Below are 26,137 nucleotides of genomic sequence, written 5' to 3' on the forward strand. Positions count from 1 at the left end.
ACCTGAACTACTTGAGACTCTGTCTTAAAATAGATGAAAATAAAAATGGAAACTGTTTATCTGAACTTAAGGAAGGGATATCTTTTCAGTAAGAAACAAAATCCATGAGACATAAAAGAAATGCTTGATAGATTGGATAACATAAAACCCCCAAGATTTACACTGCAAAAAAAATTGTCATTAAACAGAGTTAAGAAACAAAGAGATATCTGAGAGAAAAATATCTGCTATGTCTATGACAAGTGAGAAACAGCCCTGGTGTGCTAAACACCAATAAATCAATGAGAAAACACTCAACAAGTCAGCAGGAAAACAGGCAACAATGGTGAAAGGAGAAATTCAAACTCGTATTAAGTACAAGAATCTGGCTTGTGGTTGTTCACCATTTGGGCTTTGACAAACATTTTTTTAAACTTTCTATGTGTATTTGTGTGTGAGCGTGTGCGCGTGCATGAAGAGCCCCGCGGAGAGACTTGGGCACCCTTTCCTACCACTTTCTGCCCTACTGTGAGGCAAGGGCTCTCCCTGGAGCTACGCCAGCTACCAGCAAGCCCCAGCAATCCTCGTCTCACCCTCTGCCCCAAGCGCTATGGTTACATGTGTGATGGGCCACATGTGGCTTTTTATGGGTGGGAGGGATCCAAACTCAAATCCTCGTGGTTGTTCATCAAAGGCTCTCTACTCCCTAAGCCTTATCTCTGGCTTCTGTTCATAATTTTAAAAGCAGCACAGTGAAAAACAAATATATACATGATGTTTGACGTATATGCCCAGGGGATGCCCAAGGCAAGGCTCTATGAACACTATACACACTGTTTCCTAAACGCGAGGGCCAATGACAAGAGTCAGCTCACAAAGTAGGCACAGAAAGAGCTAATAATGAAACAGAACAATCAGGGCACTCTTCTAAAATGTACATGAATAATCCATCTCCTGTCCATCTACACCTCCTTCTCAGACCCGGATACACATGTGTATTTTAGGAACACAGGTGACCATGGGTAACTGAAACCGAGGACTGAGAACCAGACGAGAGTCTGTTGCAGGCTGTAACTGTAAGCGCACATGCTGAATGCAGCTGCAGACCGACATGCTCATCAGCAACAAGGTTATGCGGCTGCAAACCCCACAGACAGCACAGGGACTGAGCCAGCATCATTTAAGTTTATCGCCACAAAGCGGGGTATGGTAACACATGTTTGTAATCACCAGGCCTGGGGGCGGAGACAAGTGGATACTTAGAGCTTATGAGCTGCCATGAAACTTAGTCCTAATCAGCAAGCTCTAAGCCAGGGGACCCTGACTAGAATACAAGGTGGACAGCTCCTGAGGATTGATGCTCTGGCCTCCATACAAATGTGCACACGCATGCATGCACTACACACACATGAGCATGCACACACCCTTGCATACTCACACATGATGCTTAGACCCTCCCCCCAGGAAGGTCAGAGCTGTGTTGTCGGAGCACACCAGTGACTAATCAAGGACATAGCTATGACACTGCACTCTACCCCTGCCTTCGAGGGTGGGAGCCAGCAACTACTCTATGGTTCAGCAAGGCCGTGACTATCTATCACAGGGGACCCATAATTCTACACACACAACTCACAAGGCGCAACAGGTCAGACACACAGATGAGGTCACACTTACAGAGACATTTGCAGCCTCTATATGGGGTAGAGACCCCTCATCCAAGATGCTTGGCACCAGAAGTGGTGTGGCGTTCTGATTGTTTGAGAATTGGGAATATCTGCTGAGATTTTAGCTTGTGGCTGTGACCCAAGTTCAAATGAAAAAGTCATGCTCCATAAGGAACATACATGAAGTAACTCTGTAACACTCTTAACTGTATATGGTTTTATTTGGTATTTGAAAGGCTTTTGTACATGACACAAGGTTTACATGGAGGGAGTGAGAGTTGGAATTTTCCACATGTGACATCACATTGTTCAGATAGTTTCAGATTTTGAACCATTCAGATAAGGAACGCTCAACCTATAATTTGATCTCATTCTGTTGAAAATATTAAAAATAATAACTATGTATGTATTCATGTAAAACATAGGTCTAAAAGCTCCCATAGAGAAAGAAAAAAATTATACACCAAACTGACAATATCTGTCTATGCAGGGGTTATAGTGGGAGGGGTTCGTTTTCTTGGTTATTTATTTCTGAGCTTTGAATTTTATAATTTTTACATATTAATTTCATAACCAGAAAAAATAAGTGGGGAAAACTGCTTGTACAAAATGAAAGGCAAAGGTCTCCTGGGGTCTAGAAAGTGCTAGGTGCCCTGCCCCTTCAGGACCAGGGTCTTGCCCAGCTCTGGCTCTGATGCCAGAAAACACAACACTCTGTGTCTCCTCCAAAGATAGAGGATAATTGCTATAGGAGGCAGGCTTTCACACAGAGGGCTGTCACATCTGTTTATCTTCATTATTAGCTCTTTGTTGTTAGATAATGAAACAATACACAAAATCCCCACCTCCCACAGACAGCACAGGGACCGCGCTTGCTGGGAGTCAGTTCTGTCTGAGTCTTTCTAAGCCTTTGGGTGAAGCTGAAAGGAATGATCACTCCTGCTTCAAACAACCCACTGGCCCGGAGGCTGAGGCCCTGCATGTCCCTCTCCTCAGGCTAAGGGGACACCGGCCCTAGATGTGGACATCATCCCACAGCCTCTGGTTTTTAAGACATCTTAGTGTTGGGGAATGAAATGCTTTAAAATTCATCACCAGAGAGTTCCCATGGGATGTGCTTCCATGCATAGAAAATGGCTACTAAGTCCAGTTTGTAGGAATTGACGTAAATTGTTCCATTTTAAGTTCCTCAACCAGAGGAAATCTAAAAGCTCCTGCTTCCAGCCCAACAGAGCAGGTCCAGGAATCCATTGCTTCTGCAAAAGGAGGACAAAGATCCTCCTGGGGAACAGGACAGGGCAGCTTTTCCGAGATGCTCAGGGCTGCTGCCAGCAGCTCTGGTTGTCAGGGCGCCAGCCGGGCTCCAAAGGCTCCTATCGGTGGTCACCTGACCCAGATGGCCCCTGTGGCTCCATCTATGCCAAGTGACAGGGAAAATTAATTGCGTCTTTAAAGGCACAAGAGCTTGGGGTTCTAGTCAGGAGTCCATCCCTGGTGAGGGCACCTCCCTAGAATACCACAGCAAGTCCGAGAAACTTCCCACAGGGCTAGCCACAAGCCCTTGCTTTCCCCTCCAGACACCACCAGCTAAGTTAGAGCAGTGTTCCCCAGGACAAATGTGTGTACGAAGCCTACATGAGATGTTGCAGGTCCATGCCCAAAGGTGTTAGCCGTGAAGGAGAAGATGGAGGGGGGGATAAGGAAAAAACATTTGTGGGAAGGCAGAGACAGTAGGGTCTTTGGGGCTCTCTGGCCAGTCAGCCTAGCAAATTCAAGGCCAACAGAAAAACAAGGTAATCCAGGTGGTGGTGGTGGTGCACGCCTTTAATCCCAGCACTCAGCAGGCAGAGGCAGGAGGATCACTGAGTTCGAGGCCAGCCTGGTCTACAGAGAGAGTTCCAGGACAGACAGGGCTGCACAGAGAAACCCTGTCTCAAAAAAGAAAAACAAAAGAAAAGGAGGGAGGGGGAGAGAGAGAAAAGCTAGGTGAGTGTGGTGCCTGAGGAACAACACCCAAGGCTGACCTCCGACCTCCATGTGCACGTAAACACAGGCAGGCATCAAAGGGCAGAGGAAGAGGGAAGCCAAACATGAAAGACAAGGAGGGAGGGAAGAGAGGCGTCACAGGACGCTCAGGAAGAAAGCCCCGCCCTCTCCCACTGCTCGTGGGCAGTAGAGCATTCCTGGGGTCACCTAAAGCATGGAGATTTTGCTCAGCAATTCTACTTGAGGGAATTCATCACAAGAAAGAGTCGTGGGTATCTGAAAGAAGAAGAGAAAGAGGATGAAGAGAGGGAGAGAAAAAGGAAGGGGAAGGAAATGTGGAGAAGGTTGGGGGAGGGGAGAGATTAAAATAAAAGAGAGAGAGTTACCACAAAACATCAGTCATAACAGGAAAGCCTCTCCACAGCAGCAGCAGCCAGCCCTGGGGACCAGTTCAGAATGACAGCACAGCTCAGAGGCCAGGGTGCAGGAAGCAGGGTCTGTGAGCACACAGGACCCCTGACAGGGATGGAGGAGGCCGCGCTGCAGCCCTGTACCCAGCTCAAGGGAAGGGAGCACTGAAATCAGCCCTGGGAGGAAAGAGTTCCAGGTGTCAGAGTCCTCCCCGCCCCCCCATGCACTGAATTATATATACGTAATAACTTAAAATAACATTTTTAAAATAAAAATGTTCTCTTACCAAAGCTGCTTGAATGCTAAAATGAGCTTGAAGCATAGGAAATTACCTATATTTGATCACTTTGACATTAAAAATAACAGTTTCATATGGCTCCATCTAATTTTGCCAAAACTCCGGAGAAGTGGCAGGACCTGAAGGAACCGTTTCCTCTGACAGGCTTCCGGACAAGTGGGGGTGCTCTGGCTCACTCGGGGTCCCTATGCTTGTCATCTTTCAATCACTGTAAGGGAGCCCCTGAGAGAACTGACGTACCAAGGGCAAGCGTGTGTTCCGGCCACAGTTTTGCAGACTGCACTCGGTGAGTAGATGCACCCATTGCCTCAGGTGGGTGTGCCAGGTGGCACTACAGAGCAAACTACTCCCCTCACGGCCAAGAAGAAAGGGGGCCAGAGTCCCATAATCCCCTGTGGAGGAACACCCCACCTCCAGTGCCCTAGGGGACTGCCACTCAGGTCCCTCTTCTAACAAGGCCCACAGCACCTCCCAACAGCAGAACACTGGGATCGAGCCATTAACACATGGGCCTTTGAGGGTGCATTTATCCAAACTATCACAGTCCCCAGTGGAGTGGGTTTTCTGTCTTCCAAGGGACAGACCTCCTATGCCTAACCCACCAGTCCCCATCCCACACAACACAGCACCATATACCGGGTCCCATGTCACTCAACACTCACATGATCTTGCAAAGGGTGTTACTGCTGCTGCAGGAGGGAGGAGCTAACGATGGACAGGCACTGCCTCCTGTCCACTGAACCAGACCCACCCTTTCAGGCTGCACAGCAGGTATGAGCCCTGGGATCTTCCCCACTTCATCATGTTCCTCTGCCAAACACACAGGAGGAGACAGTTTAAGAAGTTAAGGAAACTGAAGCTAGCATCTGCAGCCCAGGGTTTCTGCCCAGTTTTCAGGCAGGCCCCTCCTGGAGGAACCAAGCAGAGGAGTGTGGCTGTGGGACCTAAATGGCTAATGCCAGCCCCACCCGTGCAGACACCCAGCTCCTTCTGCCTCCGGGCTGGACCATCAAGCAGACACCTGATTGCCTTTTGTCTACCAGGATCAATATTTTTTAAAAGACCCCTGTGGCTCCAGGGATTAATCATAAGAGAGTAGAGGTCAGCGGCACAGCTGTCCATAGTCATCAGAAAAATGAAAAGTGGCCAGCCCCTGAGTGGGGTGAGCAGGGTGGTTCAATTCCCCAGGCACCAGATACCAGAAAATGGATAATACGCTCTTGTGGTTGGGTTTATTGCCCCCTGGCAATGATTCCTAAGTAAGGGGAGAGACTTTATCAGAGAAAATTGTTTTCAGGCACCCAGATACTTGGAGCATACAAAAATATATATTCTAAATGTGTTTTGTCTTGAACCTTACACACACACACACACACACACACATACACACACACACAAACACACACACACACACACCCCAAGCCACAGTGCTGTGTGCTTGGTCCCCAAGCACTCCGTCTGAGGTAGAGGTGGCCAGATGGTGAAGGCTCTAGCCTCGTTAGTGGATTCATCCATCGATGGAGCGGTGGTTCAGAGGGTTTCAGAGGGACAGACTCTGCTCAAAAAGTGAGCTCACCCTGTTTCAAGGCCACCATGAAGCGAGAGCTCTGTTTGACATGTGCTCTTCTCGGTGATGCTCTGCCTTGCCCACTGCAATCGGACCAAGACACTGAAGTCACTGAAACCATGAGTCCTCTCTCCTGCTGAGTCCTCCTTCCTGAGTCCTCTGCCCTTCTGAGTCCTCTGCACGTCTCAGTTCTCAGTCCTCCCTCCTTCTGAGTCCTCTCCCCTGAGTCCTCTCTCCTGAGTCCCCCCTCCTTCTAAGTGCCTCTTCAAGTAATCTGTCGCAGAAAAGGAATTCTGGCTTCCTCAAACACTGGATCAAACACAGTCCCTGTTTTCTTGGAAACAGTTCGAGAGGGCCAATGGGGACGTCCCATCTCAGGCCCTGGAGCTGAATGATGTCAAGAACTAAGGTTCTACTACCAAGAGGTACACAACGATGGGACTCAGCCTGACTTAAGATAATTTTTTCATATTTCATTTTTTAATTTTACTTTATTTAACTAACATTTTTAATTTATTTTACATACCAACCACAGATTTCCCTCCCTCCTCTCCCCTGACTTCCATCCCCTCCCTTCCCCATCCAATCCTTCTCCATCTCCATTCAGAAAGGGGCAGGCCTCCCATGGGCTTGCACAAAGCATGGCATATCAATCAACCTGATATTTTACTGAGGTTTTGCATTGTTGTTTTGTTTTGTGTGTGCATGTAGCACGCATGTGCTTGCAGATGCACAGGTGGGGGCTTGCACCGGGGATCCAGCCCCCCCACCTCCCAGGGGCTACAGTTACATGTGACCACGGGGGTGCTGGAGTCTCATGCTTGCTCATGTCTGCCTGTGCTTGTCCAGGAAGTGTGTTGCCCCAGCAGCCAGTTCCCCAGGCCCAGCTTTATGATTTTTTAAGGCCGAAATTTACAGGAAAATGACAATATACTATATCACAATGTATAAAACAAGACTGGTCCATTATAACTAAACAAGTCCACACTTACTTTTCCTTCCCTCAGTTTCCCCGAATGACCCTTTTCTGTTCCAAGACTCTATCCAGAGCACCACATCGTACTCAGCCATCTGCCGCTTCATGACTGTGACAGCTACTCAGACCTTCTTTTGATGACCTGCACCATGATCTTCAACCTTCCTCATGCTGCGGCCCTTTAATACAGTTCTTCGTGTTGTGGTTACACCCAAGCACAAAATTATTTTGTTGCTAATTCATAACTGTAATTTTTCTACTGTTATGAATCATAATGTAAATATCTGATTGCAGGATATCTGATATGCGACCCTCGAAGGGGGTTGCAACCCTCAGGTTGAGAACCACTGATATAGACACTCTTAAAGACTACCAGTGAGGCAGTGTGCAGAATGTCACTCAAGTGAAACCTGTCTAAAGGGGTGCTTTCTCGTGTTCACACAGGCTAAGGTCAAGGAAGAGAAACCTTGGCATCCAAGCTCCCTTCTCAGCACATGGCACCATGCGGACATGTTATCAGCGGCTCACTGAGGATGCTGACCCCGGCCAGCACATGGTACCATGTGTACATGTTATCAGCGGCTCACTGAGGATGCTGACCCCGGCCAGCACATGGTACCATGTGTACATGTTATCAGTGGCTCACTGAGGATGCTGATCTTGGCCAGCACATGGTACCATGTGTACATGTTGTCAGTGATTCACTGAGGATGCTGACCTCAGCCACCAGGATGGGATAGGATTTGCGGGGTCTGTACCAAGTAGCATCTCAGTTTCCCCTCTGCACACTGGGCTTTTGCAAGCCTACCCTTGTAGAGTATAACCAATGTCACCTACTCTGCTCCTGTCAGCAATGGCCTGTACCCCATCCTGCTGTACCCCGAGCTTGATCTTTTAGTCGCACATCCCAATACACATCCAAAGTTCCAAGAAGGCAGAGACCAGTCTTCCCTTATACTGCCTTTAGTGTGCCAACATCCAGAAACACAAAAACAAACAAAAAAAATCACTGAGTTTTTCCCTGCAAATGAGAAGTCTTGGCTTCAGAGAGGGCAACAAAGGGGAGGTAAATTTCTGGCTAGAATCTGGATCCTCTGTTTATTGTCCAGGGCAAAAACAACTGCTGGTAACATTGTAGTCGGAGAAGGAGAATGAAAAAGGAACAGCATTCTGAACCACTTCACCCCTTAAGTCTGGCCAACAGTCTCCACACTGATACAAAAAGTACAGGAAACCTGATACAGAAAGTACAAACACACTAAGAGAATTTACTTTCTATACTGCAGTTCTAGCTCTCTCTCTCTCTCTCTCTCTCTCTCTCTCTCTCTCTCTCTCTCTCTCTCTCTCTCTCTCTCTCTCTGCGTGTGTGTGTGTGTGTGTGTGTGTGTGTGTGTGTGTCCAGCTTAAAAAATCCCATATACTCGTGAATACGTGTCCTCAGGACGAGAGCTGTGGGACCTCTCTGTGGAGGCTGGCTCCTGAGGGCCCCAGATGTTCTGGCACCAAGACAGCCAGCCCTAGTCCCTGACCTGGGGAATAGCAACCCCATACTCTGCCTCTCCAGATGGACCATATGGATGCTCTTTCTGAGCCTCAGGCCATACTGATTAAATGACCGCACTTTCTGGCTGAAAGTGGCCCAGAGGAGGCAGGGGCAGAGTGACCCCTGTCACATGTCACTACCTTATTTTATTCACATCTTTTGGAGACAACCGCAGAAGAGGATACTGAAGCAGAACTGTGCCTGATCCTTGGGTTTCAGTGTGGCAGAACAGGTATACCAGCGGAGAAAGTACCATCTGACTTTTTCACTGAACAGTTACTGAACTCAGGCAAAGTGTGAGCATCCCCAGCCATGGCCAGGTGAACGGATAGTGTAAGTGCAAAAGAAAGCTGTGCCAATTGACAATATGAAGAGGCATCCATAGCTTTCAAGAGGGTAAGGAGGCAAGAGCCTGCTCGCCATCAGGAAGCTATTCAGTTCTGAAAAGACTGACTTTCAAGAAGTCCTTGCACAATGACAAAGAAAAAGAAAAAGAAACATAGATGAGATCAGACATCACACACAGGAAAGCAAAATGTAAATGCAATCTACTGGGTACTGGGGTCAAAGCACACAGAATGAGTGCCCAGCTCGCCCAACACCACGTGCCATAGTGATGCTGTTGTAGTGTGTCTAGTGACATTGTGATGGTGGTGATGCCTCTGTGATATTCCTGGTGACACTCACTGCGATTATGGTGACAAGCACTGCAGAAAGTGAGCAAACAGTATCTCCAGTCACATGTCACCAGACACATCACAGCATCATCACCACAGTCACAGTGTCACCAGACACATCACAGCACCATCACCACAGTCACAGTGTCACCAGACACATCACAGCATCACCACAGTCACATGTCACCAGACACATCACAACACCACCACAGTCACATGTCACCAGACACATCACAACACCATCACAGTCACATGTCACCAGACACATCACAGCATCACCACAGTCACATGTCACCAGACATATCACAACACCATCACCACCACAGTCACATGTCACCAGACACATCACAGCATCACCACAGTCACATGTCACCAGACACATCACAGCATCACCACAGTCACATGTCACCAGACACATCACAACAGCATCACAGTCACATGTCACCAGACACATCACAACACCATCACCACAGTCACATGTCACCAGACACATCACAGCATCACCACAGTCACATGTCACCAGACACATCACAACACCATCACCACAGTCACATGTCACCAGACACATCACAACATCACCACAGTCACATGTCACCAGACACATCACAGCATCACCACAGTCACATGTCACCAGACACATCACAACACCATCACCACAGTCACATGTCACCAGACACATCACAGCATCACCACAGTCACATGTCACCAGACACATCACAACACCATCACCACAGTCACATGTCACCAGACACATCACAGCATCACCACAGTCACATGTCACCAGACATATCACAACACCATCACCACAGTCACATGTCACCAGACACATCACAACACCATCACCACAGTCACATGTCACCAGACACATCACAACACCATCACCACAGTCACATGTCACCAGACACATCACAGCATCACCACAGTCACATGTCACCAGACACATCACAGCATCATCACCAGAGTCACATGTCACCAGACACATCACAACAGCACCATCACCACAGTCACATGTCACCAGACACATCACAACATCATCATCACAGTCACATGTCACCAGATACATCACAACACCATCACCACAGTCACATGTCACCAGACACATCACAGCATCACCACAGTCACATGTCACCAGACACATCACAGCATCATCACCACAGTCACATGTCACCAGACACATCACAGCACCATCATCACAGTCACATGTCACCAGACACATCACAGCATCACCACAGTCACATGTCACCAGACACATCACAGCATCATCACAGTCACATGTCACCAGACACATCACAACACCATCATCACCACAGTCACATGTCACCAGACACATCACAACATCATAACAGTCACATGTCACCAGACACATCACAACACCATCACAGTCACATGTCACCAGACACATCACAACACCATCACAGTCACATGTCACCAGACACATCACAACATCATCACCACAGTCACATGTCACCAGATACATCACAACATCACCACAGTCACATGTCACCAGACACATCACAACATCACCACAGTCACATGTCACCAGACACATCACAGCACCATCATCACAGTCACATGTCACCAGACATATCACAACACCATCACCACCACAGTCACATGTCACCAGACACATCACAACATCATCACAGTCACATGTCACCAGACACATCACAGCATCACCACAGTCACATGTCACCAGACACATCACAGCATCACCACAGTCACATGTCACCAGACACATCACAACATCATCACAGTCACATGTCACCAGATACATCACAACAACATCATCACCAGAGTCACATGTCACCAGACACATCACAGTCACAATGTCACCAGACACATCACAGCATCACCACAGTCACAATGTCACCAGACACATCACAGCATCACAGTCACAGTGTCACCAGACACATCACAGCATCACCACAGTCACATGTCACCAGACACACCACAGCATCACCACAGTCACATGTCACCAGACACATCACAGCATCACCACAGTCACATGTCACCAGACACATCACAGCATCACCACAGTCACATGTCACCAGACACATCACAACAGCATCACAGTCACATGTCACCAGACACATCACAACACCATCACCACAGTCACATGTCACCAGACACATCACAGCATCACCACAGTCACATGTCACCAGACACATCACAACACCATCACCACAGTCACATGTCACCAGACACATCACAGCATCACCACAGTCACATGTCACCAGACATATCACAACACCATCATCACCACAGTCACATGTCACCAGACACATCACAACATCACCACAGTCACATGTCACCAGACATATCACAGCATCACCACAGTCACATGTCACCAGATACATCACAGCATCACCACAGTCACATGTCACCAGACACATCACAACAGCATCACAGTCACATGTCACCAGACACATCACAACACCATCACCACAGTCACATGTCACCAGACACATCACAGCATCACCACAGTCACATGTCACCAGACATATCACAACACCATCATCACCACAGTCACATGTCACCAGACACATCACAACATCACCACAGTCACATGTCACCAGACACATCACAGCATCATCACAGTCACATGTCACCAGACACATCACAGCATCATCACAGTCACATGTCACCAGACACATCACAACATCATCACCACAGTCACATGTCACCAGACACATCACAGCATCACCACAGTCACATGTCACCAGACATATCACAACACCATCATCACCACAGTCACATGTCACCAGACACATCACAACATCATCACAGTCACATGTCACCAGACACATCACAGCACCATCATCACAGTCACATGTCACCAGACACATCACAACATCATCACCACAGTCACATGTCACCAGATACATCACAACATCACCACAGTCACATGTCACCAGACACATCACAACATCACCACAGTCACATGTCACCAGACACATCACAGCACCATCATCACAGTCACATGTCACCAGACATATCACAACACCATCATCACCACAGTCACATGTCACCAGACACATCACAACATCATCACAGTCACATGTCACCAGATACATCACAACAACATCATCACCAGAGTCACATGTCACCAGACACATCACAGTCACAATGTCACCAGACACATCACAGCATCACCACAGTCACAATGTCACCAGACACATCACAGCATCACAGTCACAGTGTCACCAGACACATCACAGCATCACCACAGTCACATGTCACCAGACACATCACATGAGACCCTCCACAGCACCTCAGAGAGTGGTGGCACATTTCCTAAAGATTCATTCAGTGCAGCCACCACTAAGAAGTGAATTCACAAATCCTAGCACCATGGGCATGCTCAGGAAATGGTACCTGTTACCATCCTGACCCAGAGTCATGCTGGTTCTGAAGAGCCTGGAGAATCTGGGCCGGGCTGGGAAAGGCCAGACAGGAGGCCATGAGGACCTATGACACATGGTCAATTCCTGGCAAAAACACAGACTCTGCTTCTACTACCCTCAGCCCTGGTCTCTGTCTCCTTCTCTGTCCTTACCTAGAGCAGGACTGACATAGCACCGGACACCTGCACTACCACCGCTCCTCTGCCTGGAGTTCGTCTTCCAGCCTGGAACAGGCAGCACAGTAGGCACCAAGACCAGGTGCACGCGCGCACGCGCGCGCACACACACACAGAGGCACCTCCATCCCCAAACCCTGGGATCATGACCAACCCACTAGGATGTGCCTTCCTCCCAGGCTGTTAAGGAAGAAGCACGTGCATGGACATAGCGAGCCACTCAAAGCAGTGTGGACACGCAGAACACCAAACCCTCCAAAAGCCCACAGTGGGCTTCACAAAGGCATAAATGACCCAGGCCATCGCAATACTCTTTCCAGTCAGTTCAAGCCTGTGCAGCCAGTGTGGCCAGGGCTGGCAAGAGTATTCTCTACAGTCATGACCCTCTCTTTGTGGGCTCTCAGGCAGTAAGTACATGGGAACTAAGGACAGCACTAGGAAGGCTGAAGCAAAGTCCAGGGCAATAAAGAGTTTGATATTGCTTGGCTGGGTGGTTTGGGAGAGGTCCCCTGAATGCCTATGTGATAAAGGCTGGGGCCATAGTAGAAGGCAGTAAAGGCTTTAAAAGGCGGGGGCCTAGAGGGAGGAGGGCACCGCAGGTACGCTGTCAAAGGAGATGTTGAACATCACGCCCACCCCACATCGCCGCACCCTTCCTCTCCTTGCTTCCTAGCCACCATGACGTGGGCAATTTGCCCCTTCCACTGCTCCTCTGTCACATGCTGCCTCAATTGAAAGCAACAGGGACACAAAGTGAAACCTTTGAAACTATGACCCTAACCAAATTCTCTTTTTCTCTTCTTATGTTATCTAAGGATTTTGTCATAGCAACAAAAAGCAAACACAGAGCTAACACATAGGCGGAAGGGTGGTCATGTCAGGCAGAGCTAGAGACAAAGCGGACCATTGCCTCTGCAGATCAGGAGCGATGGGCCCTGTCTAAAGGGAACCTCTACCTATGATTCCTGGACTGCAAGAATGTGGGAGCTGTCCGTGCATTGCCTACCTGATTACTCTTCTTCAAGCCCTCGGATTCCTGCTCAATGAAAACACTTTGATGCTTTGACATTTGCATTACCTGGGTCTGGTTCTCTTAAAAAAAAAAGCTGGCCTTTGGAGGACGCCCATCAAACAAAAACTTCTGCTATGTGCAGGAACAAAAGCTCAGTTATGTAAGCTACATATCCATACCAACTAAATCTGGGAGGGTATCAGTACGCCGTTTGGGTCTGCCTGCCTTGATCTCATTCTCAAAATACAGTTTGTGTTTAAAAATGAGTGAGCATCCACTGTAACGGAAAAACTTAATTATCTCACATTAAGCACCATCACTTCGGCAAGCAAATAATCCAGCAGTCTGTCAACTAAAGTTCTCCAGGAAAAGTCAAAGTGGCATGCTGCTCTGCTTTAAACTTCTTATTGAAATACTGTAGGTGGACAGAAAATTCTATACCGTAAATGGAACATTGTCAGGCCCTGGAGGAGGTCCATTTCCACCCTATGTGACCTCTCACTGCCATCTGCAAGGACAGCACCTGACATGGATAAAGGTGCCTGTTGAATGTCATGTAAGGTGACACATGCAGCAGAGACTCTGGGATCTAGGAGTTTCTCAACATCATGGGGAAAGACGCCTCTGTCCCATGGCACCCGCTTGTAGAGTCTCCTCTCCCTGCTTGCTGTACCGTACCCTGTGTGAGAATGAAACGTGGTGTCCCCACCTACTCCTCTGCTGCTAGTTATCCGGCTTGTTCACAGACTGACAGCCATCACCATGCAGCTGTGGATACCTGTGTGTGTCTCTTGGCAGCTGGAGTAATTTCTTGTGACTGCTATTACAAACCATCACAGAACTGAGCAGCTTAAGTCCTAGGTTACATTCTCAAAGCTCTTGCTGCTGCCATAGGTGGACATTAAGGTATGAGCAGGGCCATGACCTCTACAGAAGGCTCCTGGGGACACACACTCCCCATCCTTTGTGTCATCCACTTCCTTGTGGCTTCTGGTATTCCTTAAGTTGCAGCTGCATCGGAGTAATCTCTGACTCCATGGGCATGTTGCCTTTTTCTTTCTGTGGCCAGCCTCCTAGAAGGACCCTTCGAGTGTTATTCAGGGTCTACCCAGAGAATCTATGCTCTCATCTACATATTCTTACTCAGTTTGTAGGCAACTGAAGGCAACATCCATAGGGATTAAGACACGAAAGTGTTCGGGACCCTCATCCACAATTTGCTTTTGCTGAGACTGCGATTGCTCATGAAGCTGGACATGTGAGTTTAACTTTAGCTGATACTTGAGGTGCCTCCCTCGGGCAGCTGTGAGGATTTATACCAAATCAGCAACTAGAACTCCAGTTGCTTGACAGCCTATCACTGTTCACTCTGAATCAGAGCTAGCCTGGTGAGTATGGGGTATATTACAGCTATGATTTGCTCTGCATCTCCCTGGTAGCCGGACAGAGTTCAGAACCTTTTTGTCTGTGTATTGTATTGTAGTGTGTGTGTGTGTGTGTGTGTGTGTGTGTGTGTGTGTGTGCGCGCAAGCATGCACACATAACGTCCTCTATCACTGTCCCAGTTTGGTTGTCTGCCCTCTTATAGATTATACAGTGCATTGGTGGATTTTAAGTATTTGTTAAAATATATTCCACCAGAGATGTGTGTGAAAAAGAAAACAATAGAGATGTGAGTGAATTCTGGGCATCTTCCCTGGTTCCACCCGCACGGCTTGACGGAATCAGTGTACCAAAGGCCGGTATCTAGAACAAAGTGTTGGTTCCCACTGCAATTACTCCCATGTGGGCACAGAAAGGTAGTAATGCCAATAAAGCAGTTCTCCTATGGCCTGTGAGACATTAACCACACCATGCTGTGAAGGGAGACTCGGTCAATGTGAACTGCAGTGTAAAACCAGTATTGAAAACAGCCATCAAGACGGCAGAAAGGTTGAGCACAGGGTCCCCCACCACAATCAAAGGCAGCGCCCCTTTCAGGTCGTGATTTCCAACCACCAGCAGGCCACTCCCAACTATGGCATCTAGAAGCAAAAGAGGCCATGAAGGATGGCAAGGGTACCATGAGGCTTGTGGGAGAGAATAGAGCCCCACACCTCCACCCCAAGTCAAAGAATAAAACAGGCCGGCAGCATTTCCAAAGATGGGCACATGTGCTGATAGCTGGTATGCTGGAGGAAGAGCTGTCTCTGACCCATTGGTCTCAAGAGAATAATGGCTGCTTCATCCTGCCAGAAAGTGAAGGGAAAAGGGGCAACGGGTGCTGTAGCCCTCCGGCCTCTAGGCTAAAAAGGAGGCACTCAAGTATCTATCTTCTCACTGCCTGTTGTGCTGCTCGGGCTGAAAATCCAGTTCCCACCCAGCAGAGAGGCTCAGGATATCTGGCCACAGCTCTGCCCTGCCCTGCCCTGCGCCTGTGCCATTGCGCCATGGCTAGCCCAGAAGCAGTAGCAGCAAGCAGAAAGCTCTGGGAGCCCAGGAAATAGTGGCCTGTGTCCCAGTGAGGCTAAGGCTGGCTGTGTGCAGGCAAGGACGGGCTCAGCTGATACGTCCCGCTGTAAGTCTGTCCTGAGAGCCACCTTCTCTTAGCAGACAACTGGAAACATATTTCCCAGGGCCTGGGCCCAGCCCAGAGTAAGTCAAGCAGAGCTGCACAGGTTAACTCTGCGTGAGCAAATTAATAATGTGATGTATGAGATGTATGGTTTGTCGTAGGTCTTGTCATGTCTGTAGAAGAGCAGGGGCAATTTAATCTAGCAAGCCTATAAATCTCTAAAGGGTGAAATTATGCATCCATACTCACGCTCATGAGGCTGGAACTCAGCAGCCACAACCTCCCACAGAGCACCCTGGGGAATGAGGGAGCTCCTAGCCAACCCTCTCCAATATCCTCCAAGAACCCCTCTTGGCAACCTCAACATGGCCCCATGCCCCTAAATGACCCCTAATCTTCCCTGTGTCCCTCTAAGTGTCACCTGTATCATAAGGCCCCTCATGGTCATTTACCCATGATCCTACTCTCAGGTGTAGAAACATGGTTCCAGAAAGTCCAACATAGCTTGCTCAGTAAACTGCACTATGATCACTCCAGCTGCTCTGTCCCCAAACCCTCAGGACCACCCAAGGCAGCGCCAGACCTATCAGTCAGGACCCATAGACATTGTGCACTCATTGGGCCCTAACCTACATAAACTATATCATCCTAATGCCAGAAAACTAGGTCCTCCCTGTGCCCTGGATTCCCCATGAAGGATGGCCCTTCTGCCTAAAAGGGCAAGTTTGGCCTCTTCTCTTGAATGGAGTCTGTGAATAGTACTATCAGCCCCAGAACTCTCACCCCTCCCAGCTTGTGTTTCCCAAAGAAGAGCTTGGACTTGAAACCAGGACTGAGTTCTGGTACCATGAAACACCCTCCAGCATCCTCACCTCACCCTGAGCCAACTTGGCCTGGCTCCAAATAGGGAACAGGGAAGACAGACTCAGCAAGGGCTCAGAAAATGTCCGATGGGTGGGTGGGTAGGTAGATGGATGGATGGGTGGATGGATGATGGATGGATGATGGATGGATGGTAGATGGATAGACTGATGGGGTGGATGGGTAGATGGATGGATGGGTGGATGGATAGGTGGATGGAGCCCTCAGCAAAGGCACTTAGGGACAACTAAAGGAAAGCATTTTACTCCTCAATGGACTCCTCAATTTGAGCACTGATAAGTCCCTGTGTATCCGGCCAGTGATATAATGGCTAAGTCAGGGGCCACCTTTTAAATGCCCAGAAACCCCCTATCCCTCACTTCCTTTACTAAATAAATATCGTATATTATAAACAAAACAAATGACATTTGCAGGGACTAAAGGCATGGTTCCAGAAAGCATAGGGCAGGGAACATTGATAGTCCAGGCTCCCTCAAAACAGCTTTCCACATGGAATCAATGTAGGCTGACACTGCCCTGGAAAACAGCAAAATGAGTATAGCAGACCCAATCATTGCTGCTCATTAAGCAAAGATCTGACTGTGATACAAGAAGAAAATCAGTACTTGATAAAAATGGAATTAATTTCAGAGTTAAAATCTGCTAATTCCCAAGAGTAAGTCAAGACTGGCAGTTTCCAACCCAAAACATCACAAAGATGGGGCCCCAGATCCAATAACAGCCCCTCCTACCCCACCACATGACCCCCACACACACACACACAAACAAGCTGCAGTTCCTTGACATTCAAAGAACAAAAATGTTCCCAGGGGACTCTTTACCACAAACTGAAGCATCTAGTGGGAATGTGGGTTAAGAAAACTGACCATACCCAGTGCCATTCCCTGGAGAAACAGATGCCAAGACAGACTCATTCCTGCCTCTGGGGTTCAAGATCTATCTGTGACCGACAGTCAGAATCAGCCCACCCATCCACCAATCAAATAACAGCTATCACAGCCACCAGCCAGAACCAGAACCAGCTGTAGGGCCCAAGGTGGTACCAGTTATCTGAGACATAGCAGGCAGGTTAGAGATAATGCACACATGTGCACACACCTATACATGCACATCCGAACTATGACCATACCGACTGAGGAGTGTGTGCATGCATTCAGATTGTGTTTCTTTGTCATCGTTACTCTCTGGCTAGGGACGTGTATGCCCTTCTCAGGATAAGCCTAGTCACGTTGGAGGGAAGACAGCCCGCAGCTGCTAGAGGCTAAGCCCACGTTCCTGAGTTTCCGACTCCTCACACATGTCTCACTCTGTTCCCCCCCACCCGTGACAGCTGTCAGCAGCTTTGGATAATACGGACAGATGTTACAGCACATGGCTCACTTACTACACCAAAAGACCTAAATACACAAACTGCTTTATGTGAACAATGCACACACTTGCAGTCAGAGAGACCTGAGAAATCCATCATCCCTAAATGTATGCACTCACTCAATGGATGGTTCTCCTGTTTGGGAAACAATGGATTCCTCAAGAAAGTTGCATATATATATAAAATTAACAATGCACACAACAATTCAGAGTCATTCATATTTAGCGCTCCCTTGCTGGGAATCAATTTCATGAATATAAAACCAAACAAATAAAACAAAACTAAAGCATATGCATGCACAAAGACACATATATATGTACTCACACCAACTGGGAATTCTAAAGGCCGACATCACTCTCCTAGTTGCCATTTACTAATTTGGGTTTGTTCAGAAGTGGCTGAATGGTCCCAAGGCCAGCACACCTCTCTACCATTGATTCTAGAGTCCAGAAATGCTAGGAATCCACATTCACTTCAAGTGTAAAGTGGAAAATACCTAGGGCCCCCAGAAAGGCAGCTGTTCTGAATGGTCCCCAGCCCTCTCCCTAATCTCTGTGGCACTTGACTCCCCAGCCATCAAGCAATCGACTGTCCAAGCACACACTGCAAACTAACCTTGCATGCACTGGGGGGTTAGGGGATCCCAAATCCTAGTCATGCTCACTCAATTTATAAATATATATGCCAGGAAATGATCCCCCAAAGGACACCTGGAAGGAGATGTTCTCCTACCAAGCCCTCAGGCCACTGGGAGCTTCCTGGTCCTCAGCCTCTTACCTGCAGAGTAAGACAAGACCAGTCACCTCCAGTGAGAAGGGAGGCCATATAAAACAGTAAACACGGAGAACCAGAGCTCAGCGCACAGAGCCACCTCACTCATTTCTGCTGGTTTCTCCATCAAACCGTCTTCAGATGCTGGAGCGTTTCAGCTTCTAGAAAACACTTCTGTAGTCAGTCAGTACTGGAATCTCAGCCACACACTTTTATCTTTCTTGTTTGTTCTTCCAATCGCACAACAGATGTTTACTTTGGAATGGCTCAGCAGAGTTCGGGAAGCATCTATGCTAGGTTCCCTTAGTAGGCAACCACTGAAACTCACAAGCCACCTCCCAAGAAAAATAGAAAAAGCCACAATCGGCCTGAAGCCACACGGGCATCCCATGAAGCCGTTGCTATCATAATAGAGTCTTGCATCAATTCAATATTGGCTTTCATTAATGCCTCAAAACAACTTTAGACATAGTGAGAAAGGCTCCAAGGCAAACAACATGCCCCAGGTACAGAGGCATAGCCAGACTGGGGTCAATCTCTTGTTATTCTAGATCCTACCCTCTCTTCCTACCTCCCCTTCCTCCCTCAGGAAACCGGGGCAGCTCACACCACCAGGCCAGAACTCAGGCAGCGGAATTAGGCAAGAGAAGGCTTCCAGCAGTGTAAAACGTCCAGAACAGACAGGCAAACTGAGTGCCCTGGAGACACTGGGTCTGACATGAGGTACAAGACAGATTTAGAAACATCCAGTGGGTCAGGGGGCGTCCAAAAGATGGCTCAAGGAATCAGGGCACATGCCACTAAGCAACCTGATTTATATACCCTGGTAGAAAGAAAGACCTTCCCACATTGTCATCTAATCTCAATACATGTGCATAGGCATGTGCTCATGTGCACACGTGTGCGTGCGCGCCCACATGCATGCATATGTGTACACACACACACAGAGAGAGAGAGAGAGAGAGAGAGAGAGAGAGAGAGAGAGAGAGAGAGAGAGAGAGAGGGAGGGAGGGAGGGAGTACTAAAATGTAAAGAAGTGTGATGGGGAACAGAATTAAGCATTAGAGAAAAAGGGAAAAGGAAAGAAACACCCAGATGGAAGAAAAGGAAACTTCTGGTAGCTGGAACTGCTGACTGAATACAATCTAAGCCAATAAAAATTCAAAAGGCCCTTTAGTAAGAAGTCAGAGGTCCATTCTGTGGGCTGGATTAGCCTCACCACATTCCCTTCTGGTCTCCACAAAAAAAATGGGCTTGCACTGTGGCTCTGTCCTGCCTGTCTCTGACCTCAGGGTTTTGCACTAGGTTTCAGGATCCAAGCATGAAGGTGTCTTGGTTCCAGCCCTAGTTATACAGGAAGGCAAAGATAATGATGCCTCTGGGGTTCAGTCAGGTATTCATGCCACGATAGCACTGAGAATTTACCATGTGCCAGGCACAATTCTAGAAGCTAAACGAAAGTGAAGAATCTTTACATCTGAGTAGTCAGAGACAGACAATAAACAATGAGCATTGTGTGTGTGTGTGTGTGTGTGTGTGTGTGTGTATATGTATATGTGTGTGAGATAGAGAAAGAGAGAGAGAGAGAGAGAGAGAGAGAGAGAGAGAGAGAGAGAGAGAGAGAGAGAGAGAGAGAGAGAGAGACTGGGTATTAGCTGCTAAGGAAACACAAGGCTGCATTAACAATGGGGAAGTGATGCCAACGCATGGAGTGTGGTCAGAGAGCTGGTATATGAACAGACAAAGGAATAAATAATGGAGCAAGCCAGGCAGGCATCTGAGGGGGCCAGGGAGCAGATGCAAATGCCCAGAGGAATGAACAAGCCCAACAACTTGAAGTCATGGTGTAAGAGGAAAACCTTAGCCACCTTAGCTGGAATCATGAAGAATGGACGCTATGACTTGGACCAAAGTAGTAGACTGTGACAGAGTGGGTGGCAAAAACAAAGGCAAATTATGGAGTGGCTGTCATCTGGGAGCCTAGGCAGTCTTGAGGGATCAAACTTAGGGAGAGAGAACTGTGGAGACCAGGTCAAGAATGTTGGTGTGGAGTAGGCAATGGGGAATCACTAACCACTTAGGAAAGTGAGGCAGACTAGTATTGCCCCAACTGATCAAGGACCAGTCTCAAAGACCAACCCTAAGAAACCTTGGGGGCAACACAGAAAGCATAACCAGGGCCAGTAAACCATCTCAGTGAGTAAAGGCACTAGCTATCATGCCTGATGAGCTGTGTTCAATCCCAGAACTCATATGGCAGAAGGAGAGAATCAACTCCTATAAGTTGTTGTCCTCTGCCCTCTTACTCTGTAGCATGTATGCGCCCAAGCGGGCGCGCTTGGACACACACACACACACACACACACACACACACACACACACACACACACGCAAGCCTAACCTGTACAGATGGTGTTGCCCATCTGTAGCACCCACCAATGGGTAAAGTTTCATAGATCCTGACAGTATGACCTTGAGGGTGCTGTTCTCCTTGGGCTCCCTTGAAGGTCCAGACAGGGACAGAGTGAGGACCAGCTGCAGGAGAGGCGAGAAGCCAGTGCCCATGATGCTGACTCAGCCTGTGCCAGCAGGCTGCTTGGAGACTCTTGCTGGCCCTGGCCCAGATGGTGGGTGAGGCATAGGAGAGGAGGAGTCGGAGGCAAGATCCCTTCTCAGAACTGACACCCAATCATCCCCCAAAAGAAATGAGTAAGCATCATTGTAGACCCTGCCGTGTGGGCCACTGTCTCAAGTGTAACCTATATGTCAGGAATGCCTGCCTGTCAACCAGCAGCCACAGCACTCTCCGCCCCAGGCTTACATGTTTCTCTCCTCGTGGCCACCAGCAAGACGAGGAACTGAGAAGAGGAAAAGAGGGCACACGGCCCAGGCTGTCACCATACCAGGGCACAGATGGTAGGGCAGGGTAAGCAGGTGTCAGCCCCTTGCTCTAGAAAGCCCGCCAGGCCAGTGAGGGTTGTGTGTAGGACCTCCATACCCATATGTTCCTGGCACCGGAAGCAACATGGTGTCTTTGGAGACCCTCACCTGTTGAGCCGCATATTCGGAGCAGAGATAAGAGGAGAATGCAGGGGGTGACTTGAGGGCTAGAGGATTCCTCTGTGTCTAGGTACGACCCCATTCTGCCCCTCCAACAGACCTCAGTGACCACTGCCCAACCTAAACAAAACCCTGGTTGATGCCAACTTCACTACCAAATGTGTTTTCCCTCTGAGTTCCTCAGTTTTGTCTAGGAAAAATCAAGGTGTTTTAGCACTCCCTCTTAGCCTCCAGGGGTGTGATTGGTGTCTTTTACAATTATATTTTATTTTTATCTAGCATTTCTTAGCTCACTTGGCAAATTGGATATTTATGCGCCTCCATTTCACAAACCGTCCCCACCAATTATTACTGTGAAACTAATATTTTATTCAATAATTTAAAAAAATCATAGGGCTGTACTTTAGAACTGTCATAGAAATAGTGGTGCAAACTGGTTAACAAGCCACCACTCAGGCCTGGGGTTGCCTCCCAAGGGAAAGAGGAAGACACCAGCAGCTAGTGGTCCCCGGTGTCAGCTCCTTCCAGCCAAAAACGACTCTGGCTCACACTGGCTCACAGACCATCTGATTTCGGTGGAGTCCAGTACCCTAGCCATGGAAAAGCAGCAGTGGGGTGAGGCTGCCTGCCCCCTGACACCACAGAGATGACAGGAGCCTGGGGGTGTCCCACTGCTACACCCAGCTCAGAGACTTCCCCAAGGGCAAGCAGACAGGGCTGATGGTGTCGACAGAAGAAGGGCTGTGGGAACCTCTGGCTCACGCCCGACTCTAGTTATCCACTAATGCCTTCCACACTGCACAAGTGCCTGCGGGTTCCAAGTCTGTTTCGTTCCCTCCCTCTGTCCCAGAGCTCAGAAGCTCAGGAGACCCTCCACAGACCAAAATGACCACCCAGCAATCAGAGTGCAGGGCAAAGTATTCCAGTTACTCTGGCCTGAGTCCCCTGCCTCTGAGCTGTTGCTGGCCAGGAAAGCCTGTGCCTCGCCTCACTGGAGGGACCCTGACCCAAAGGAAGACTGCCCAGGGGCTCTTGGCACCTACAGATCCGTGCTTCAGAAAAAGTTGTTCCTTTGGACCCTGAAAGCTTGCAGATTTTTGCTTCTGAAAGCACCGTCCTTTCCCAAAGAGTAAGCAATACGAATAAAGGGGATCGTGGCACTTAAGAGACCAGGGACAAACCAGCCCAGGGATGAAAGACGAAGAGCAATATGTCAGGTTTAAAAACTTTGCCCTGCACAAGGCCAGGGTGAGCTGGCTACATTTAAATTCAGATTTAAATCTGACCTCTGACAAGTCACATACACACACAGACATCAGAGAATTAAAAGTCGTCCAAAATTCTAAGTTAAGGCTAGCAAGCTCCATCCCTGGCACCTTACAGACAGGGCAGACCCTTACACAGTCCCATTGGTGTTTGTTTCTGTCCCTACCGGACTCAGGGAAAGTTTGTCCACAGCTTTGGCATATAGAGGCCTGCTGCCCATACAGCTCAGTGTAAAAACAAGGCTTGGAGAAGCTAGGATCAATGTTTGCCTTCATCCTCTATGCCCAAGTCCCCTTACCAGGCTCTGCCTGCCAACAGGAAGTACCCAAGCCAAGGGGCATGTTCCCACCGCACCCCCAGAGAATACCAGGTGTGGAATTTTTAACTGAGTTTCTCCCCCTGGGCCTCATTATAAAGGGAAAAGGGGGGTGGGGTACAGATCAATGTTCAGTTGCCTGGAAGCAGAGTTGCCGCCCAGCATTGGGACTTGGTATCAATACCAAGCAGCCCCCCCAAACCTGGAACGCACTAGCGGCCGGGCCAGTGTAGGGGGGCCCAAGCGAGTGGCCAGCTCCTCAGGCTACGCCAGGTAGCCCCTCACCACAGCACCGCCAGCCCCTGATGACCCAGCCTCCCGCTGGTCCCTGCCGCGCCCGGCCGCGGATCAGTGGCGGGGAGGGTCCTGCGGGTCCGGAGAGAGAGGGGCGCTGGTCCGCAGCACCCCAGGTCCCAGCGGCGGCCCGCCCGGTCGACGATGCCCCTACGCCACTCCAGAGCCCTACAGGGTCCGAAATGAAGCGCTGGGACTACAGCATCCGCGCCCCCCCACTGCGCCCCGGTCCCCAGCGCGGAGCCGAGCAACCCAGGCTGCCGCCACGGCGACTCGGACGCCTGGGGGCCCCGCTTACCTGCTACAGCGATGCGCCGCCACCCCCGACTGGGTCGGCGAGGCCGAGAGCGGGGCACCGCCGCAGCTCTTTGTGAGCCCGCGCCGAGCCGCACACCGAGACTGCTAATGAGCCCGGGAAGCTGAATAGCGGCGGGCGCGCCCCGGACGCAGCGCACGGCACGCAGGGCCGGCTCTGTCGGGTGCACGCGGCGCGGCCCGGGAGAATCCGCACCCACACCGCCCTTGCCGCCGCCACACCGGCCGCCTCCCCCCCTCCCCCCCACACACACACTCCTCCCGCTCCCGGCCACGCGGGACAGAAACGCTTTCCAGAGATACCCTAAGGATTCAAGGGATTCAGGACCGCGCGGCCACGCAAACAAAGATGCTTCGGCACCGCGCTCCCGGCGCGGCGCGGGGAACAGCGGCGGAGCCGGCAGACGAGCCCACCTGGGACCTGGGTCCTCGGGACACGGGCTGGGACCGTCTCCACGAGTCGCGGTGGAGCCCTGGGGCGCACACTGATTCCTGGGAGTGCACTGGGATGCGCCAGTTGGGGAGCCTTAGAAGTCTGGTCCCCGGCGGGCAGAACAGGTGAAGGCGATGCTGCCGGTGCCTGCACCCTGCCCCTGACGCCGCGCTGCCCCCCTGGCGGGCTCCGGAGAGCGTGCGGCGCTGAGGGGCTGCGGCGACCGCGCCCTGCTTTGCCACCTCCACTCTGTGTGGAGCCCCTTGAATCTCTAGGGGATTTTGGCCTCAGAAAGCCTTTCCTACGAGGGAAGCCTCGTTCTGCTTCCCCACCGTCGCTTCCCAGGGGCCTGCTAGCCATCAGGCCTTCTCATCCGGTCCCTGGTGACCACTGACTCTCTTGATACCAGTGTTGTCTTGGCTGTCCAGAAAGGAAAGGCCCCCTAACCTCTAATACTCCCACAGAGAACGAGCTGCCCGCACCTCCGTACAAGCAAACCTCTTGAAGCCTTTGAAGGTTGGGTAGATGTAGTGTCACCTTTGGCCTTTCACTCTGTCCTGTGCACTTGTGGCAACCTGAAGGTCTAAGGCATACAGAGTGCCCTGTTTAAGGGGCGGGGGCTCCCCTATGTCACTTGAGCCTCCCAAATGTTTCCGGCTGACACCCCCCCACACTCTCCTTTCATTGGTGGATTGGGATGAAGGCCAGGTGCTGCAAGATCAGAGTGTCACAGAAGGAAGAGTGGCTGGGCGGAGTACGGAGAACTCTTTCCAGTGCCAGAAGAGACCCTGAGCAGGGCCAGGAGAGAAGCCGAGTGTGGGGACAGATCTAGTAAGGACCTCCTGGGTCTGTGGCCTGTGTGCCTCTCTCTCTTCCCTTCATCTCCCAGGGCCAGTCATAGCAGAACCACTCTAGACCCGTTCTCCCTCCTCCTGGAGGTGAGCATACTTTGCTTATTTTCCATTCCCTTAAACATTCTATTGACCCAACTGACAAAGAGTTCAGCCCCGGCTTTCCTCTAAATGCAAATGGTATTGAATGTTAACTGTGAGGTCCAAATGTGTTCATCTGCTTTGCAGGTCACAGGGCATTTTGCACACAAGGCAAGCCCTCCACCTGGAGCTATGCTCCTGTGCCCTCGTTTTCTTGAGACAGGTTCTTGCCATATAGCTCGGGCTGCCTTT

The 26,137-nt window shown here is 49.7% G+C and overlaps 1 protein-coding gene across 5 annotated transcripts in view; it reads right to left on the reverse strand.

The window, feature by feature from the left end:
* The window catches only part of Apba2 (amyloid beta precursor protein binding family A member 2), a 226,921-nt gene extending 201,825 nt beyond the window's left edge, over window positions 1–25,096 (reverse strand). For 2 of the 5 annotated variants that reach the window (XM_013123904.3, XM_005084409.4), the window contains exon 1: window positions 24,935–25,096. The gene's annotated coding sequence lies outside the window, so the exon portion shown is untranslated. Of the gene's footprint in view, window positions 1–24,503; window positions 24,643–24,934 lie in introns of those variants that run through there. The other 3 variants (XM_040730799.1, XM_013123903.3, XM_040730813.1) reach the window with 2 other exon arrangements.
* Between the last annotated feature and the right edge of the window lie 1,041 nt (window positions 25,097–26,137).

This window comes from Mesocricetus auratus, unplaced genomic scaffold (assembly GCF_017639785.1).
Source record: "Mesocricetus auratus isolate SY011 unplaced genomic scaffold, BCM_Maur_2.0 Super-Scaffold_4256, whole genome shotgun sequence".
NCBI classification, from domain to species: Eukaryota; Metazoa; Chordata; class Mammalia; order Rodentia; family Cricetidae; genus Mesocricetus; species Mesocricetus auratus.